This window comes from Elephas maximus, chromosome 3 (genome assembly GCF_024166365.1).
Source record: "Elephas maximus indicus isolate mEleMax1 chromosome 3, mEleMax1 primary haplotype, whole genome shotgun sequence".
Lineage (NCBI taxonomy): Eukaryota > Metazoa > Chordata > Mammalia > Proboscidea > Elephantidae > Elephas > Elephas maximus.
In genome coordinates, this window is record NC_064821.1 from 215,388,247 (window position 1) to 215,409,392 (window position 21,146).

A 21,146-nucleotide genomic window follows, 5' to 3' on the forward strand; every position below is an offset into this window, starting at 1 on the left:
CGTGTTCTAACTAAAACCAGACTTTTAAGGATACCCTCAGGGTCCCACAAGCCAGCAATAGTTGGTTTGCCCTATTCCTTCCCAAGAACGTCAAAGAGCTGCAAGAGATTAACTGCCATGTTCTATTTCCGTATTTAGTGAAGTGACAGCTCAGCTTGAGGCTACTACATAGGTGAGGTTGGGGTTGGGGAGGGGTGGCTGGGAGGCAGGGTGGGTTTGGGATTAAAAGATGGTCAATAGCCAGAGAGATAGCAGCATTAAAGCCTTCTCATGCAGGCTTCTTTCAGAAAGCAAAAGATACCAGCCATACTCTCAGGATTGTTTTGAAAGCCAAGGAGGAATGGCAATGGTACATTTGAGAACTGAAACGGCTCCGTTTGTTCAAGTGGAGGTGGGTGGTTTCAGCTGCCTAGGAAACAAGGCTTTGAATATGTGCTTCCTGGAATTCTTTATGCTTCTCTCCTGAAAGGGTTCCCAGTGTTCCTGATAAAGGATTCTTATTATTTGGCATTTGCAGGCAGCCTAGTTTTGGCAACAGTCTGCTCAATCCTTTATGTTAGTTCTTCTAAAGGCCAGTGTTCCTTCAGGGCTAGGCCAGAATTGTTAGGCTCCATGCGCCTCCCTCTCCTCCCCTCCCTGCCTTACTCCACCACCAGCCTTGCCTACACCTTCCTTTCATCTCCACTTTGAAAGCTGAAACCTTGGCACAGTTAGGTGAAGCTACACAGATCACCCGCTCCAGCATCTTCAGCATTTCAGGATGCTGTTTAGAAAAGTAACAGCAAGTGCGGGGTGTGGGTGCTGAATCGGACGTGGGTGCTGCATTGGACGTGGGTGCTGAATCTGACTTGGGTGCTGAATCGGATGTGGGTGCTGAATCGGATGTAGGTGCTGAATTGGATGTGGGTGCTGCATTGGATGTGGGTGCCGAATCAGACACCGGTGCTGAATCAGACATGGAGCAAACATCGCCATTACCAGTGGAATGTTGACCATAGAGGAGGCATGACACAGAACATGTGGTCAAAGCCTGCCGGACTTTGCACCTAAAGGAACAAAAACATGCACGGCCTGCCCTTTCACTTCATCCAGATGTAAGGGGTGGAAAACAAAAGTGGAGGACAAAAGAAGGTCTAGAAAGGAAAGCTTCATTCATTCACCTGCTCATTCATTCATTCACTTGTTTCTTCAGCAAACCAAGCTTAAGCATCTGTTTCAGTATGGTTCACCTATGAGAAGCTGAGTAATGGCGAGGTATACTTCAGTTAGATGAGATAATGTATTGAAGTGTCCTGCAGAGTGTTGGGCACATAGTAGGCATTCTATTTATATTAATTATGGCCAACTTACCCTGAGCTTTCTATTTGCCAGACACTATTCTAAGCATATATGTTTATATAAACAACATATTTAGTCATTAAAGCAATCTTATGGGATAGGTACTACTAGTACCTCAAATTTACAGGAGATGTTAATCAATGTATCCAATATCATTTGCTTGACTTCTTTTTCTTATCTATGTATAGTTTTATTCCAAGAGTCCTGCTCTTCTCAGCAAAGATTAGCTGAGCTCTTAACCAGACTTGGGAAGCTAAACTTCCATGGAAAGACTGGGATGAGAAGAAAGGAAAGGATGAAAAGGGGAGACAGAGCTGTGAGATTAAGAGCTTATTCTGGGATAGGATTCTCACCATAATTCTATTGGTTCAGCTGGCATTGGAAGCTTAGCCTAAGCAAGCAGCAATAGGGGCCTAGCCTAGGGAGACTTCTGTCTGGGGATCCTGTTACCCTTTTATTATACACACACACACATACAGTTTCTGCATTCAAGAATCTTGAAATCTTTTATGGATGTAAATCAGACCCCGCTCTGCCAGCTCTCCTGTCCCACACATAGGACAGAGTGCAGTCTGGAACACATACATGGACTCTTCTCCCCAGTTCATCCAAGACACTCGCTATGAGGCTGGTGGGTGACAGGAGAGGAGAGATAGGGCCCCGGACACTGGCTTTTAAATCCACTCAACAGCAATGGGTTTGGGTTTTTGGTTTGGTATCACATACACAGTGGATTCACAATTGACACTCTTGGGAGCAGCAGTCAAGAAATCAAACGTGTTGCATTGGACAAATCTGCTGCAAAGGACTTCTTTAAAGTGTTAAAAAACAAAGATGTCATCTTGAAGACTAAGGTGTGCCTGACCCAAGCAATGGCATTTTCAGTCACCTCATATGCATGTGAAAGCCGGACAATGAATAAGGAAGACTGAAGAAGAATTGATACCTTTGAATTATGCCGTTGGTGAAGAATATCGAATATACTATGGGCTGCCAGGAGAACAAACAAATCTGTCTTGGAAGTACAGCCAGAATTCTCCTTAGATGTGAGGATGGCAAGACTTCTTCTCAAGTACTTTGGACATGCTATCGGTAGGGATCAGTCCCTGGAGGAGAGCATCATGCTTGGTAGGGTAGAGCATCAGTGAAAAAGAGGAAGATCTCCAACGAGATGGATTGATGCAGTGGCTGCAACAATGGGCTCAAACATAGCAACGATTGAGAGAATGGCTCAGTGTTTCGTTCTGTTGTATGGGGTTGCTGTGAGTGGGAGCCAACTCGATGGCACCTAACAACATTACACGTGGGGCAATTTTAAACACTTCTTTCAGGGAGGGACTGCATCTCCTCCTAATGTGATAGCCCCATGTTCTAGAGCAGCGTCATTCCCATGGGTGTTGATGACGAAAAGAAGGTCAAAGGCAGAACTGAGAAACAGAGCCCTCGGCCCAGAAACATGACATTGTGTTTGTCAGAAAGGTTTTTTGACAAAAAAAGAAAAGGAGAGAATTTCAGAAATCTGACCTCAGAATTCCATAATTCCAAGTTAAGGGACCAGATTTTCCATGATAGATTTTGGGGTTTTTTTGGGAAAGGGGGTGGAAGTAGAGATAGGGCATGACAACTTTTGTAATGAATAATTTGAGAAGCCTTATTCTGGGGCAGCTGAGGAGAAATGATGGATCTTCACACATTACATGTAAACTTGTCACTGTGTGACTCAAAATCTGGAAGGTAGAGAAGCTCCAAGCAGCCAGGACAAGGACAAAGCAGGCAGGGAAGAGGATCCCTGACCTGAGTCCTCTGATTGGATCACTCAGACACAGAGGCGGCAGGAGAGGTGTCCCCAGCTGCTCAACGGCCCTGTCGCTGCAGAACTATCATCCTAATTAAGGGAAAGCCCTGCAGATTTGGCTGCAAAAGGAAAGGTGCTGTACACTTCTTTGTGGTCCAGCTAGCTGAGTAAAGCAGAGTGAAGAATGCTCAGAATGAAGCCAAGTTGTGCTAAGAAGCCCACTGATGGTTCAAAAGTGTGGGGTGGGGTGGGAGTTGAAGATGAGCAGGGAAAGAGAAATCAGGAGGATGGAGAAGAAACAGGAAAAGGAAGGAGGGGGAAGGAAGTTTTATGCTAAGCTTTGTCAATATCTAAATTGGGTGTCTCTGTTTAGACAGCCAATAATTTATTTCAAGGCCTGTGAAATCACGTATTCTGCTCTGCTGTCTATGTGAAATCTCATACACACTTCACAGAAATGAATTCAATCCCTGTGGGGTGGGGGTGGGGATTTGAACCCACGCTCCCTGGCAGAACCAGTATTTCTGTGTAAGATGTACTCAGGGTTGGTGGTTTAGCTGGAAGAGGGTGTTAGGCTAGGAGACTTGCATTGAGTCTGTGTTTGAGTATTGAGCACATTTTTTAAAGCTTGTATTGTGTGCTTGTTTGTTATGGCCCAGGAAGGGAATTAAAGTTTCCCTAGTCCCCCAAATGCCCCCTTCCCCTGGCAACACTAGGGGCATGTAGGAGATGCGGACAGCACCGGGTGATGCTGTCAGAGGGGGTGATACCAAAATACCAGGTGGTGCTGTCAGAGGGGGTGATACCAAAATGACTGTCTATAAAATTTTTGTGCAGTGTTTCAGCAGAAATTTATAAAAATATACTTGTAGTTTATTATAACAACAAAAACGTTTTTCATAAGCCCAGCTTACATGTATCAATATACCTACAAGGCTAAAGCCCTATGCTAATTTACTTTTTGAAACTTCTAATGGGCTCCATTCAGAGCTGTCATTATTACCCAATTACAATGATGCTTCTAATCTCGAGATTTCATCTGCACATGCTACAAGCGTTATTGCTTTCATTACCGTCGGTGTTTTTTTTGTCACGGATTTTGTGACTACAATACTACAATATTGTGGTAATTAGCATGGTGAGGGTGACACCATAAGTTACCACACTGGGTGACACCAGCCCTAGTGACACCACTTCCCCTACCTCCTGTGGCATCTCTGCTCAGAATGGGCCACTGCAATGGTCAGGCTGTGAGAGGGGCTCCCTGTGTACCTGGCCAGGTGTTCATAGGACTGTGTGGTGAGCTGACCACAGACTGGCAGTCAACCCCACTGGCACCCCCAGGATCTTTGTAGGCTCCTGAATTCCCCCTTCATCTAGTCACCTGAATCCTTTATCCAAGCCACCCATTTGTTTTCCTCCTGATTCCTTAGCTGTGTTTCTACCATAAAAAAAGCGAAAAACCCCAGCTTCTGCACTAGTTTCACTTCTGTGATTTTAAAAGGCCCCCAAGTCTATGTTGTATCTAAGACAATGGACAGTTCTTATTGGCCTGTCTCCATCCTTCTGGATTCATACTCTAAAGTAATGCTACTGGAAGTGTGGTCCTGGACCTGGATGGATCAGCATCACCTGGGAGCTTGTTAGAAACGCAAATTCTGAGATCCCATCCAGATGTGCTGAATCAGAAACTGTCAGTATGGGCTCCAGGAATCTGTGTTTAACCACTTTTCCAGGTGATTTTCATGCCACACTAAAATTTGAGAACATAACAAAAGTGATGGAATGTCACTTTTGAGATTAGGTTACAAAAAGACTCTGGCTTCTGTCTTGCTCTCCCTCTTCTGCTCTCAGTTGTTTGCTGTGATGAAAACCAGCTGCCATGTTGTGAGCTGCCCTATAGAGAGTCCCTTGTAGTAAGGAACTGAGGGAGACTTCTAGCCAACAGCTATTCTAAGGGACTCCATTTGTCACTTTATATTTTTTTCTCTTCCCAGTATTGGTACTGTTTATTACTGATTAAAATTTACCTTTGAATATGACTGAAAATTTTATTTTGATTATTAAATATCTGTTAAAGCAAAGCAATTTGAAAGATGCCACAACATTTTACATGCTTAAGAGATATCCCTGAAACATGATGCTGTCTTCGCACTGCCTGTGTTCTTATTCCCAGATTGTGAATGAATGAAAGAGAATCCCAATAGGCTTTAGATATCAAATACCAGGAGGAAAGTTGGTTGTGTTATTTACGGTTTTGCTTTATCTGCTGGACAAAAAACTCATTGCCCTCAGCGCTGACTCGTAGTGACCACTGAACAGAGAGACCCAAGGTAATAATGGAAATGGATTAAACATAGTAAAAGTTCATTTCTCTCTCATGTAGAAAACGCGCAGCATTGCACCTCCACAATCATCAAAGACTCGGACTCCTTCAATCTTATTGCTCTGCAATCCTCAAGTTGCATCTTCCATTTTGTGGTCTAAAAAGGCTGCTCCAGCTCCTGCCTTCACATCTGCATTCCAACTAGTAGGAGGAGGACAAAGGGAAGGGAATCATACTTAAATTAGTAACTATGAGGCAACACGATCAGAATCACAGAGGAGACATATCCGAAGTACATGGGTGCTGTTCTAGTCTTGGGCCTCTTTGCCCTTAAATCCATTCTTCTTGCTCTTCTGTGTTTTGTCAAAGGACCATCCTTGCAGGCTACATTTCCCAGGTTCCCCTGTTGGTTGAGTTTCACCTGGATTGAACCAATGGGAGGCACTGGCGAGAAACTGTGGGGCAGGAGGAAAAGTGAAGCCAGGGCATTTCTTCCCATCTGCTTCAGTCTCATGCAATGATTCCAGTGTTGACTGCGTCTTTTCTGTGTCTCTACTCCCACTGGCCCTTAGGCTCTAGTAACACTGTCTCCCTGCTTTGTCTCTCCAGTCCAGGGGTAGTAGTGGCTTCTCGCTGTTGCTAATCTCTGTGTTGCTTCACCATCCTGTTTGTTTTTTTAGCTCTCCACTACCTGAACTCAATTCCTTGTACTAAATCCCCCACTTGTAAGTAGGTAAAGTAGTCAGATGCTGACTGAAACAGGAGGGAGTATTTTATCTAGAAGAGACTTCATAGGGGAAGTGACATTTATACTGGGTCTTCAAGGTCCTCTGACTGATTTCCATTAATTAATTCAAATTTGAGCTTTCTGGGCCTTGGGCCTAGGGAAGACACAAAGGGAGAAATAATATGGGGCTCAGATCTCTTAGCACAGAAATTGTACAACCCAGGGCTGTGGGTCACAAGTGCTTATAACCCAGGATTTCTCAACCTTGACACTATTGACATTTTGAGTCAGGTAATTCTTTGTTAAGGAGCCCTGGTGGTGTAGTGGTTAAGAGCTCAGCTGCTAACTCAAAAGTCAGTGGTTTGAATCTACCAGCTGCTCTGTGGAGGAAAGACATGGCAGCCTGCTTCGGTAAGGACTACAGCTTTGGGAACCCTATGGGGAAGTTCTACTCTGTCCTATAGTGTCACTATGAGTTTGAATTGCCTCAATTCTTTGTTGGGTGCTGTCTTGTGCATTGTATATTATTGACCCTCATTCCTTGTCTCTACCCATAAATGCCAGTAGAACCCCTACCCAGACCAAAAATGTCTCCAGACATTGTCAAATATACCTTGGGGGTAAAATCACCCCTAGTTGACAACCACTACTCTGTATTGGTGGCTTAGCACCAAAACACTAACTGGAGAACATTTTAATCCCAAAAGTCAGAAAGTCACTACCTTCTGAGGAAGGCAGCTGCCATCCTACCCCTCTCCTTCTCCTCTATCTCCCTCAGCCGGTGAGTGCCTTCATTTCTTGTAAACACTGTCAACTAGAGAGCAATGATCCCATAGTCTCTCAGGGAGCACCACGGCCAAACCATTATCTTCCCGCCAAGAAGCAGTAACACAGTAAAGTGAGACTCATCATCACTATAATGTTATAATTCTTTGATTTTTGAGATGCTTGCAGAATTCTGAAGAACATTTAATTTTATCATTCACGAAGAGCCTTTTCTTCCTAAGATACATTTTCTGCTTCCCTCCCAACCCCAAATACACACCTATCCTGGTCCATTGGACAATAAAACTCAAGGAGAAGTACTAATTTTAAAAATAATAACTTCACTACTAGCACAATCAGCACACCATCAAGAGTTACCTGCCACAAGCCAGACATTTTATATTCATGTCAATATATTTTATTAATCTTCACATGAACCTTACAATGTAGATATGGTTTTCCCAGCTGAGAGCTGAAGAACCAACTTGTCTAAGGAAATATAGCTCGTTTGGTGAAGAAATCCAAGTCCTCTTATCAGTTAAAAATAATAGCTGCACTTTATGCTTGCATTGTGGTTTATGAATTTTTAACCATTACATTAACTGTCTTGCTCCCCCTCTCTTGTTTTCTCAGTTATTGCTCTGGTGAAAACTAGCTGCCATGTTGTGATCTGCCCTATGGAGAGACCTACTTGGTAAGGAACTGAGAGAGACTTACAGCCAATGGCTAGTGTGGAACTGAGGACCTAAGTCCAATAGCCCAAAAGGAACTGAATTCTGAACCATGTGAATATGCTGAAAAGCTAATCCTCCCTCCATTGAACCTTCAGATGAGATTGCAGCCCCAGCTGATACCTCGATTACAGCCTTGCAAGAGGCCGTATGCTAGAAAGCCTCACCCAGACTTCTCACCAACAGAAAGTGTGAGATAATAAATGTTTGCTATTTTCAAGTAATTGATTGATTACATTACATTAGATCACATTATGGGATAGAACTAGACCAGTGTTTGGCCAAAGAGCTGAAAACCATAGCCTAGCAAAGTTGACACATAAAATTAACCATCACAATAACCTAAATTACAAAGATAGCGTTTGATTATAAACTGTCATATTGTTTTCCTGTTGTTTCATATAGGTAGATCCCATTTTCCCAGCTGCATTGTAATGTCCCTGAGGGCAAAGGCTATGTCTTCTATTGCTTCCCCAGAGTTCTTGGTACAGTCATAGATCCACTCTTGTCACTTAATCAATACTTGTTGATTGACAGAACAATTTCCCTATGAATTTTCCTTCTTCATATTGAATGAAACAGAATGATCTCACCAAATTACAAAATCCTAGATTTAAGGGATTTTTTTAGTCAATTCCCTGCTTCCAGAGATTTAAGTGACACTAGTTAGAAACTGTTAGTTGCCTAAAAAGGAGGCTCTGCTGCTTTTCCCAGGAGTTAATATAGTAAATGTATCATCTCTAAGTCTATTTATATCTCTCTCTCTATCTACCTATCATCTATCTATCTACTATCTCTATGTCTCTCTATATCTTTTCACAAATAGATGCTCAGATCTTGGTAAGAGAAGATGCTATTTTTTTCCCCTTTGTTATCACAATGAGAAAAACCCAAGGATGTAGAAATTAACAGGAAACACAAGGAGAACAGTCCAAAAGACTCTGGAAATTCCAACATGGTTGGTAAATGTATCAATGATTTCAGTGACTGACCACAGAAACTTCCTTCATCATGCCACCTTCATCACCTTTACCTAATCCATATTTTCTGACCAAACCCTTAATTTGTCAAGCTCAAAGTCAGCCTTCAAGTACCTCTAGGATCATTCATGCTCTGCCATACCTGTTCTTGAAACTCTTCTTGAATTGAACCTCTCTGATGTCCTCATTGTTAATTAAGATTTACAATGTCCATGAGGAAAATAAATATGAAGCACTGAGGGACTTTATACCCCACAGAGCAAGGAAGGTGTGGTTCTTGCTTAGTCAGTCAAATTCACTATTTATTTGTTGAGTACCTTGTATCACCTGTGCCACGTATATTCTCTATAACAGAATACAAACAACTTTGTCCCTGCTCACAACCTAGGGAAGACAAAAGTAAGACACTTAAAACTAGATAAAAATAAAATACCCAGAGTGTGCATTCTTAAAAATAAGCACCATGGGAATTTAGAGAAGCTGTAAAATGTTTGGTGTGGTAGGAGGGAGTTTCATAAAGAACTGGGAAATGGGCTGGTCCATGAAGATGACATGTATCTGAATAGTTGTTGATGTTGTTAGTGGAGGTAGAGGTGGTAGAGGAGAGTTCGTTTTAGACAGATGACATGAGCAAGACCCAGAGTCATGGATAAGTTGGTACACAGGAGAAGCAAGCAAATAGGTTAACGTGACCAGAACCAATGGTTCTTGATGGCAGGGAAAGAGATGGGATGGATATGTCTGGCAGGATCAGATTATGCAGAGCCCGAAAATCCAGAAAGGACAGTTCACATATTATGAAACAGCCAATGGAAAACGTTTGAAGTTTGTAAGCAGAAGTGAACATATTGCATACTGTTCAGACGTCAACTCGTCAGAGGAGCATTATCAAACTCCCTCCGTGATGCCCTGCTTTGGGTGTTGTCTGAAGGTGCCCTGAGTCTTGCTTCTCTTGATAATGGCCCTAAAAGACTGTGAGCTCTGAGAACAGAGCTCTGACTTACCCATCCTTGTGTCCTCAAGGCCTGGCCTGTAGTAGGCCTTCAGTAAATGGACTGAGTGGTGAGTAAATGGACCCCAACAGAAAACCATATGCTCCCTTGACTTTTCAATGCCACTTGAGGACTAATTCCAAGGAGAAGAAGGCCACTAAGTTGAAGAGAAAAAAGATTCTGAATGTTAGAAGGTATGGAGGAGGAGTCTTAAAGCTGTCTCAGACAAAGAGTTCACTTCAGGAGAGCAGAGTTGGAGGAGAGATGAATTGAGGAAACTCTAGGCGTGGAGGACAAGGAACTGCAGATGAGAGTCACAAGTTAATAAAAATGTGTTTGAGAACCATGACCATCTTTCCCTATTCAGAAACATTGTACATTTCAGGCATTACATGGCAATAATATTAGGCATTATTACTGTTGTAACTAATGGGCAATGCTCTTTTGTAGGAAGAGTCATATTCTTAATCTGAAAAACTGAAAAATGTTTCTCCAAATACTTCCCTCTTACTGCTTCCTCCTACCCCGCATTCACATTGGCAAGTGGACATGTTCCCACCAAATGAGTCAGTCAGATAGGAACATTAGTTTATCTGAGCAGATGTCACTTTAAAAAAACATCATTGCACCATTGCACAAAGCTTACCAATAATGTCTGTCATGTAGCGATGGCACTGATATAAAGAAAACGGGTAATTTTGGTGAAATCAAAGGAGGTAAGATTACTGTAATTATAGGAGACTGCTTCTAAATAATCCTGGGGTTGGGGAGAAGAGGCTGTTTTGTGTCATGGGGAGAAGGGAGGAAGCCTGGCAAGTTGGTAGGTTGTCAGAAGGGAGGAGGTGGGGGATGGCAGTCTTTACTGGGGGTATTCTTGTGGCTGACTTACCCTGCCTTGAGCTGAACACTTCTGTAAGGATAAACAAGATCATTGAAGGTCATTGGGAAAAGACTCTAATAAGTTTGCTCAAGATAAGCTATAACTCTTTCTTCTCACAGGTTGCCTAAATCCAACACTTGTTTCAAAGCCCTGCTCAAATTCTTTCCCCTCTGTGAAACCATCCCACTCACTCCAGCCTGCAGAAGTCTCTTCCTCCTGAATGCCAGCAATACTGTCAGTACCAGTTATAGGGCAATTAATTAGGGTGGGTCTGTGGCATCAGCATTGATGAACCGATATCTTCCATAGTTATTTAATCTTCCCTGTGTTCATAGACAGGCTCCTTAACCAGGTCAGCACCTCTTGAAGGGAGGCATGGTAAAGCATACCATCCTAGGACCCTCTAGAGTGCCTTACATAGGGTAGGTGCTCAATACACGTTGGTTGGTTGATTAGTTATTTATGCAAGTGGCCGTTAGCTAAGCTGTGGTCTACCTTTGTGATGTGAGATCTGATGAATTAAATAGAGGAAGGAAATTAACACTTACTGAACACTTATCGTGAGCCAGACCCTGTGTTAGGATTAAATTCTCAATTTAACTATTCACAAACACTGAGAAATAGATATCCTCTAATTAATGATGGGGGTGGAGACTCAGGGAAATTAAAGTCAGTTTCCTAAGTTTAAAAGATTCATAAGTGACAGAAGCTGGGATTTAATTTTGGATTTGTCTGGCTCCAAAGTTTATGTCCTGTTATGAATTGAATTGTGTCCCCAAAAACAGTGTGTTGAGATTCTAACTCCTGTATCTGTGAATGGGACTTTGTTTGGAAATAGAGTCTTTCTTTGAAGATGTTATCAGTTAAGTTAATGAGGTTGCATCAGAGTAGAGTGGGTCTTAATTCCTTTTGCATGGTGTCTTAAAAAGGGAGAGGAGCCCTGATGGTACAGTGGTTAAAAGCTACAGCTGTAGTGGTTTGAATCCACCAGCTGCTCCTTGGAAACCCTATGGGCCAGCTCTACTCTGTCCTAATAGGATCACTATGAGTTGGTATTGACTCTACGGCAACCAGTTATAGAAGTGAGAACAGAAAAGAGGGCAGAGCCATGCAGGGGGAAGACATATGCTGCCATATAAAGGTGCATCTGAAAAGCCAAGGAAAGCCAAGAAATACCTGGTCTACCAGACGCTGGAAGAGACAAGGCTGGATCTTCCCCTACAGCAGATGGAGCACGGTCCTCCCGAAGCCCCAAATTCAGACTTCTAGCCTCCAGAACTGTGAAATAATCAATTTTGTTCTTTAAAAGACACCCACTTTTGGTATTTTGTTATGGCAATCCTAGGAAACTAATAACCCTTTTAGATGACGTGTCTCGTGCCCCCAGTATCGTCTCCTTTTATTTCGCAAACATCAGAATTCTGGCAATTTTATTCTGGTAGCTTGAAACTTTGAAAGCTGTCAAATTAAAGGCGCTACTAAGGTTAGGTGGTAGGCAGTAGACTATGGCCACCAAAGATGCCCATACTCTAAACCCTGGCACCTGTGATATGTTAGTTTACATGGCTTAGTGGAATAAAGGTTGCAGATGGAATGAAGGTTTTTAAATAGCTTACCTTAAAGGAGGTGGATTATACACATAGCAGTTGGGCTTAAAATATATCACTTTAAAGGTTCCTAGTTTTAAAGCAAGGACCCCTGGTGGCGTGGTGGTTATGTGCTCAGTTGCTAACTGAAAGGATGGTGCTTGGAGCCCCCCAGTCACTCCATGGGAGAAAGATGTGGCAATCTGCTTCTGTAAAAATTACAGCCTTGGAAACACTATGGGGCAGTTTTACTCTGTCCTATAGGGTTCCTATGAGTTGAAATAAACCCAACATCAATGGGGTATCCTGGATTATCTGAATGGACCCAATACGATCACAAGGGTCCTTAAACATGGGAGGCAGAAAAGTCAGTGCCAGAGCGAGGACTAGACTCGCCATTGTTGGCTTGGAGGGTGGATGGAGCACAGAAGCCAAGGAATGTTAACAGCTGCTGGAAACTGGAAAAGTAAAAGAAGCATTCTTCTCTAGAGCCTCCAGAAAGGAACTTAGCTCTGCAGACACATTGATTTTAGCCCAGTGAGACCCACATCACATTTCTAACCTACTATGAGAAAACAAATTCATGTTGTTTTAAGCTACTAAGTTTGTGGTAATTTGCTACAGCAGTAATAGGAAGCTAATATATAAAGTAACAATAAACTGGTGTCTGCTACGAACTTAGGAAGGCTTTGACAACAGGTCTGGAGGACTTGAAGGAGAGAACAAGCCATTGTCGGGCTTAGACAGTGGGGTAGAGGGAATGTTGTTGTTGTTAGGTGCTGTCCAGTTGGTTCTGACTCATAGTGACCCTGTGTACAACAGACAGAACACTGACCAGTCCTGCACCACCCTTACAATTGTTGCTATGCTTGAGCCCATTGTTGCAGCCACTGTGTCAATCAACCCCATGAAGGACCTTCCTCTTTTTTGCTGACCCTGTACTTAACCAAGCATAATGTCCTTCTCCAGGGAATGATCACTCCTGATAATGTGTCCAGAGTACTTGAGACAAAGCCTCACTGTCCTTGGCTCTGAGAAGCATTCTGGCTGTACTTCTTCCAAGATAGATTTGATTGTTCTTCTGGCAGTCCATGGTATATTCAGTATTCTTTGCCAACACGATAATTCAAAGGCATCAATTCTTTTTCAGTCTTCCTTATTCATTGTTCAGCTTTCACATGCATATAAAGTGATTGAAAACACCATGGCTTGGGTCAGGTGCACCTTTTAGATTTCAAAGTGATATCTTTGCTTTCGAACACTTTAAAGAGGTCTTTTGCAACAGATTTGTCCAGTGCAATGCATCGTTTGATTTCTTGACTGCTTCTTCCATGGGTGTTGATGGTGGATCCAAGTAAAACGAAATCTTTGACAACTTCAATATTTTTCCATTTATCATGATGTTATTTATTGGTCCAGCTGGAGGGTTTTTGTTTTCTTTGTTTCATTTCAGGAAGTAGCATATGGTCAAGAATCGATGACACTGAAGGAAGAAGTCCAAGCTACACTGAAGGGAGTGGTAAAAATAAGGCTCCAGGAATTGACAGAATACCAATTGACATGATTCAACAAACAGATGCAGAGCTAGAGGTGCTCACTCGTCTATGCCAAGAAAGTTGGAAGACAGCTACCTGGCCAACTGACTGGAAGAGATCCATATTTGTGTCCATTCCAAAGAAAGTGATACAACAGAGTGCAGAAATTATCAATGTCATTAATATCACACAAGTAAAATTTTGCAGTAGATCATTCAAAACCTTTTGTAGCAGTACATAGACAGGGTACTGCCAGAAATTCAAGCTGGATTCAGAAGAGGAAGCAGATGGATCTTGGCTGAAAGCAGAGAATACCAGAAAGATGTTCGCCTCTGTTTTATTGACTATGCAAGGCCATTCGACACAAGGATCCTATACATAAACCAAGACGCAGTCATTTGAACAGAACGAGAGAATACTGTATGGTTTAAAATCAGGAAAGGTGTGCGTCAAGGTTGTATCCTTTCACCATACTTCTTCAATCTGTTTCCTGGGCAACTAATCCATGAAGCTGGACTATATGAAGAAGAACAGAGCATCAGAATTGAAGGAAGGCTTATTAGCCACCTGCGATATGCAACCTTGTTTGCTGAAAGTGAAGAGGACTTGAAGCACTTACTGATGATCAAAGCTTATAGCCTTCACCATGGATTGGACTTCAACATAAAGAAAACAAAAATCTTTACAACTGGGCCAGTAAGCAACATCATGGTAAATGGAGAAAAGAAGTTGTTGAGGATTTTATTTTACTTGGATTCACAATCAATGCCCATGGAAGCACCAGTCAAGAAATCAGATGACATATTGCATTGGGCAACCCTGCTGCAAAAGATCTCTTTAAAGTGTTGAAAAGCAAGGATGTCACTTTGAAGAGTAAGGTGTACCTAACCCAAACTACTGTGTTTCCAATTGCCTCATATGCATGCGAAAGCTGGATAATGAATAAGGAAGATGGAAGAAGAATCAATGCCTTTGAATTATGGTGTTGGCAAAGAATAATGAATAATATCCTGTAGCCAGAAGAACAAACAAATCTGTCCTGCAGTAAGTATGGGCAGAACACTCTTTAGAAGCAAGGATGGCGAGACTTTGTCTCATGTACTTTGCACATGTCATCAGGAGGGACCATTCCCTGGAGAAGGATATCATGCGTGGTAAAGTGGAGGGTGACTGTAAAAGAGAAAAACCCTCAAGAAGATGGACTGACACAGTGTCTGAAATGATGGACTCAGGCATAGCAAAGATTGTACGAATGGTGCAGGACTGGGCAGTGTTTAGTTCTGTTGTGCACAGGGTCGCTGTGAGTTGGAACTGACTTGATGGCGTCTGACAGCAACAACAGTGTTTTCGATTCCTGTGGTTTCCATCCAGTCAGGTCCGTGTGTATAGTTGCTATTTATGTTGCTGGAAAAAATAATTTGCAGTGAATAAGTTGTTGATCTTGCAAAATTCTGACATGTGATCTCCAAAGTCATTTCTATCACCCAGGACATGTTTTACATCTACCAATTCTTCTTGGTTTCCATATTCCAATCACCAGTAACTATCAATGCATCTTGATTGCATGTTCAATCAATTTCAGTCTACAGAAGTTAGTAAAATTTTTCAGTTTTCTCGTCTTTGGCATTAGTGGTTGGTGGGTAAGTTTGTATAATATTTGTATTACCTGGTCTTCCTTGTAGGTGTATGGATATTATTCTGTTGCTGACAGGGTTGTACTTCAGGATAGATATTGAAATGTTCTTTTTGACAATGAATGTGATGCCGTTCCTCTTCACTTTGTCATCCCTGGCAAAGTAGACCACCTTGCCCACTATGGGTGACCCTGCTGCATTTGAAATATCGGTAGCATAGCTTCCAGCATCACAGCAACACGCAAGCCACCACAGCACAACAAACTAGCAGATGTGTGGTGTGTGGAGGAAATGAGAAGAGAAAATCCTAGACAAAAAAAAAGGAGTAGAGCTAAAACAGAGAATGAGAATTGGAGCTCCTGGATGACAGAGACCATTTTCATCCAACTTGGTAGCCCCAGTGCCAAGAACAGAGCTTGAGATAGATAGATGCTTCTTTAAAAAGTCACAGATTCAACAGAATGAACAGAATTCAGCAGATGGAGGAAATGATGAAGTAAGGAAGGAGAGAAAGGCTGGAGGAAAGAAGGAAGGGAGCAGAGAAGGAAGCTACATGTGTATGGGGATAAGTGGTCCCATATGAGGGGAATAGAGTGGGAGGACAGCAGACTTAAGGTTCTGAAAGACATTTATGCTATTTGGACTAGTCCTTTTGTGAAACCTGTGGCCTGGCCTGGAAACTCCATCAACAGTAAAATCCATGCAAGATTCTCACCAATATCATTGCTAGCTTTAAATTTCTCAACCCTTTATTTCTCACACGCTATTGAACAGAAGAAATAGATATATTAGGCAGAAAAATACAATCTGTCAGCATGATAGCCAAAGGGGAGTGGAGTACTGTTGGTTAAGAACAATGGTTTTGCAGGCAATGGGATTGAAAAGATGTTTTCTCTGATATCTCAGGTTTTTGCATCAAGCAATCTTCATTCAGAACATATGGTCTGAAGGATTAAGGATAATATTAGACATTTAGATTGTCTGCATTAATCTTACCCTCCTATTGGAAAGTTTTAAACATGATGTTTAAAGCAGAGTCTTCATCGCTAATTCTTTAAATCCTTTCAGTTCCCATTAAACTGGAGCCAAGAGCTCCAAATCTGACCATATCTCAATACAGGTATTAAAGTACCTGCTTCTCAGATGTCCAGGCAATGTCAAAAAATAATAATGGATAATATTTATTGTCTTGGATTATAATATGAAAATAGCTATCTACAGAACTACTTTCTATGAGCATTGAAAATATTGGTTATATAAGAATTGAAATCTCAAGTTCAGGATGTGAAAGATATTGAGTAGATTTTCCTTGTTCCTGTCTCTTTCTTCTTAATCCTTTCATATTCTCATTTTTCTTCTTTCATAGACACATATACACTCACACAGCCACCCTGTTCACACCTACATTTTAATCTACCTGCATGAAATAATTCACAGAATAACCACAGGTGGAGGTCATCTAATCCAGTCCCTTTTAACAGATAATGGGATTGTGACCACAGAGATACTAGTTAGTGGGAGCAAGAAATCCAAATTTCAAGCCTCCTGATAACCTTCAGAACTATGTGCTTTTTACTGTACCACACTGCTTCTAAGGGCAATACACATATTAGTGAAAATTCTGAAAACACCCAGAGCAACTGTGTTGTGTCTCTTCCCCCTTCCTCTGCTTGGATTACATTTTATATTTATTAATTGAGCCCATCATCAGTTTTCCCACCAAGGTGGGTGGGGAACCAAACTCTTTAATGTCTGTCTTGGAAGGAGGATGCCAAAACGATGCAGAGTAATGGCTAGGAAGAATGCTGGTGTTAGTAGAATTAAAAAATAAGTGGTAAAAAATCACAATATTCGTCAATTGGGGAAATGGTTATATAGGCTGTTACATCCATATTATGAAAATGAATGCTTCAAGTACAAAGAATGAATTGGCTTTACATATTTTGTTGTTAGTTGTTATAGAGCTGCTGTACCCAGAGTAGAACGGTTTCATAGAATTTTCAAGGCTGTGACATTTCAGAAGCAAATTGCCAGGCCTGCTCCAGATTGAGAATTCAACCAACAATGGTATTTTGTACCTTTGAACTCTATATATACCTGGTGCCTCTGGGTGGGTTCGAACTGTCAACTTTTTGGCTAGTAGTCAAGTGCTTAGCCATTTGCACCCAGCAGGCACTCCTAGCTTTACATATACTGACGTGGAAAGATGCCTCTGGGACATTCATTGAGAAAAGCAAATTATAGAATGTGATGTATAGAGTTATCATATTTTTGTTCAAATATATAGGAGAATATGTGGAAAGATACACTCCAAATTGATTTTATTGGTTGCATTTATGGGGTGGGATTGTGGGGAAGATGAACAGACACTTTTTTTTACTGTAGAGGCTCTGCGTAATTTAAATAATATTAAGAGAGAAGTGAGTTGGCCTGGAACATGGTACTTATTGGACAAAAGGTGACGGCAGACCATCACTAGAGCTGCTGCCTTGGTGACCTCCATGCACAGGCTCCCCTCACCTCACCTTCTCTGCTTTGGCGTCTTTACTAAACCCTTAGCTGCTCTCCCCTTTTCCTTTGCTTCCTGCCTCCTCATGCACTGCCTGGTAAACTCAGCCTTACTGTAAGACCCAGGTCTCAGTGGCCCAGCCTCTGATGTCTCCACAAATCTACCCTGAGAACCCGACCCTGGCTTGGAGTGAAGAGTCAAAGCCAAGGTCCAGCCCCCGCACAGCCATTGCATATGGCCATCTGCACTAGCCTTAGCTTCTGCTGATGTTCCCCTCCTTATCCTTGAACATCACCCCTCCATCCAGCCTAGCTAATGCCAGTCCCCTCATTGGGGTCAGCCTCTATGCATGGACAGATCTATTATTTACACAGTTACCACTCTCTGGCTTGTCCTATTGTTGTGCCTCTGCCCTGCCTGCATGCTGGAGTACTCTGGTGTAGTTAGTTTCTGGAATTCAACTAATAATAATATTGTGCACCCTTTGTACTCTGTACCTGGACCTTCTACTGCTTTTCCCATAGTCACTTTTTATAGGCCAGTATCCACCCTGCCCCAGGTTTTTTCTGTTCCATTGCTTTGTGATATTCTTCCCTGCCAACTCTGGACTTTTGAGTGACCACTAGGAAAAAATTAAAATTAAAAAAATTTTTTGTGTGTGTATGTGAAAATGTACACAGCGAAACATATACCAACTCAAGAATTTGTACACGTAAAATTCATTGACATTGATTACAGCCTTCCAGTTGTACAACCATTCTCACTATCCTTTTCCAAATTATTCCTCCAACATTAACATAAACTCACTGCCTCCTTCACTCTTCATCTAATCTTTCAAGATGCTGTTGTCAATTTGATTCCATATAAATAATTTTTTAAAAGAGCACAATGCTCAAGGCAGGCATTCTTTGCTAATCAAGTAAACGACTGTTTACTTTAAAGATAGTTTTCGTTTATGATTTAAGGGTTAAAGATTATCTCTGGGCAATAGCTTTGGGAATTCGGTTTTGGTTTATGATTTAAGCATTAAAGATTATCTATGGGCAATAGTTTGGGGAATTCGTCCAGCCTCAATGGCTCAAGAAAGTCTGGATTCCATGTGAATTTGAAATCCCATTCTGTAATTTTTCTTCTTTTGATTAAGATTCTTCTATAAAATCTTTGATCAAAGCATTCAATAATGGTAGCCAGGTACCATCCAGTTTTCTGGCCTCATGGCAGAGGAAATAGTTGCTCATGAAGGCAATTAAGCACACATTCCATTTCCTCCTCTGATTCCCATTAGGCTCAGTTTCACTGTGATGGATTCTTGGATTGCCTCAGCTCTCCAACTGGATAGTGCCCAAGCTTCAGGGTAGCCATTGTGTGTTGGGAGGATTCTTTAGAAGCTTTAATTTTGTCACTCTTGGGCTTGACTCTCTCCCCTAGAGGGGACTGAAGGTCCAGATGTGGAGCTGGAGGACCATTGCAGCACCATGAACCACAAGCGCCCTTCATCTCCCATTCAGGTTGTAGTGAAGCAACATGGTACTGTCCATCATGGCAGCACTAGATAGTGGAAAAGCCTCCAGCTTTGGAGCCCAGAAAACCTGGTCTTGAATTCCAGAAGCTCTATGTTATGGGACTGAGCAGTCATTTGATCTCTTTGAGCCTAAATTTCCTCAGAATAAGACTGAGGATAATACCTACTTTGCAAAGCTCTTGGGAGGACTAGAGATTATTCATGTGTAAAGCGGCTGAAAGTGGAGTTGCTGAGATTTATGCAAAAGTGGAAACCTGGGAGTTCTGCCTGCTTGGCCTTTATCTCATCTTCCATTCACATCAGCACCCCCATTTCGGGTCTGCCCAAGGCTCTGTTCAGTGAGTTACTTTTTGGGGCCCAATGTAAAGACCGCTGCTCTAGATAACATGAAGTCACCGACATTAAGCTCAGATCCAGGAGCATTAATATACCTAATACTGAGTCCACACAGATGCCTATGACCTCAAAGGTAGGTAGAGGGAGGGTGAACAACTGCTCTGGTTTTTCCAGGACTGTCTCACTTTTACCACTGAAAATCCTGCATCCCAGGAAGACCCTCACAACCAGGTGAACCAAGACAGTTAATCCCCCTAGGAGTAGAAGGTAGACACAGATGAGGGTTGAAAGACAACCCCCAAGGCACTACAGAGAAGATTTTTGCAAAGTGATGTTAATCACAACATTGATTTAAAGTAGCAAGAAACTAGAAAACACACAAAAAAGGAAGTTAAATCATTGTACATTTATCCACATGAGCATCTGGTAGTCACTAAAAACCGTATTTTGAAGTGTGTTTAGTAACAAGAGGAATTTTCATGGTGAAAATTTTCTAGGTGAAAAGTCATAATGTGGGTGTTATTATAGATGATTTTATTTTCTTTTTATAATTTCTCTAATCAGTTTGTATTATCTTTGTAATTATAAAAAAATCAGTAAAAATTACTTTAAGTTTTTTTTTTTTTTTACTACAATAATGAGAGGATTAAATTTATTGGGGGTAGTTCCACTTTCCAGCTCCAAGGGTGCCACTCCCAATTTGCTTGGGAGTAAGAGGGTTCCCAGGATGTGACACTGTCAGTGCTAAAACCAGTTAAGTCCTGGGCACACAGGGATGAGTTGGTCACCCTAATGGAGTCACATATCCTTATCCAAGCATATGCTGTAGCCTTCTCTAGAACTGGTTATTAGGCAGGAAACATATGGGATCACGCTGCTGGGTTGGCTCAGAGCCTGTGAAAAAGAAGCTGGGCTTCCCAACACAAGCATCTTTTCAAGATTGCAAAGATCTGCCTAACTGGGAGAGCCACTTCAGACTAGAAATCACGGGTCTGGATCTCTCAGGTTCTGCCAAAGACCTTATCCAGGATTTCTGTAAGAGGTGATTACAACCAGTTGGAATCAAGATGCTGAAAGCCATAGTGCAGAGATCCAAGAAAAGCCTCACCAGTCCATGAAAAAAGACTCTTTCCCAGATTAAGACTTAGAAGATCCAGGTAAAAGGAGCTGTCCTGATAATGAGTGCTGACCATTCTTTGTCAGTTTCCATGAAGTTATCAAGTTTGGCAATTAAAAAGGCACCCCATGTAAGAGAAAAGAAGCAACATTAGACTGTCTCACCTCTTGGAGATGGCCTCCAAGGACATCTCCCCTGATGCTATAGAGACATTGGTATTTGCTAAGTTCTCTGGCAGCCCCATCCAGCATCTTCAAGTCCCCACCCTCTGTGGGAAAATAACACTAACAGAATTAGACGCGGATGACCTACACCAAGGAAGCACACTGCCAACCTCTCTGAGATACTTGCCAAGCTCTTTTCCCTAAAATTA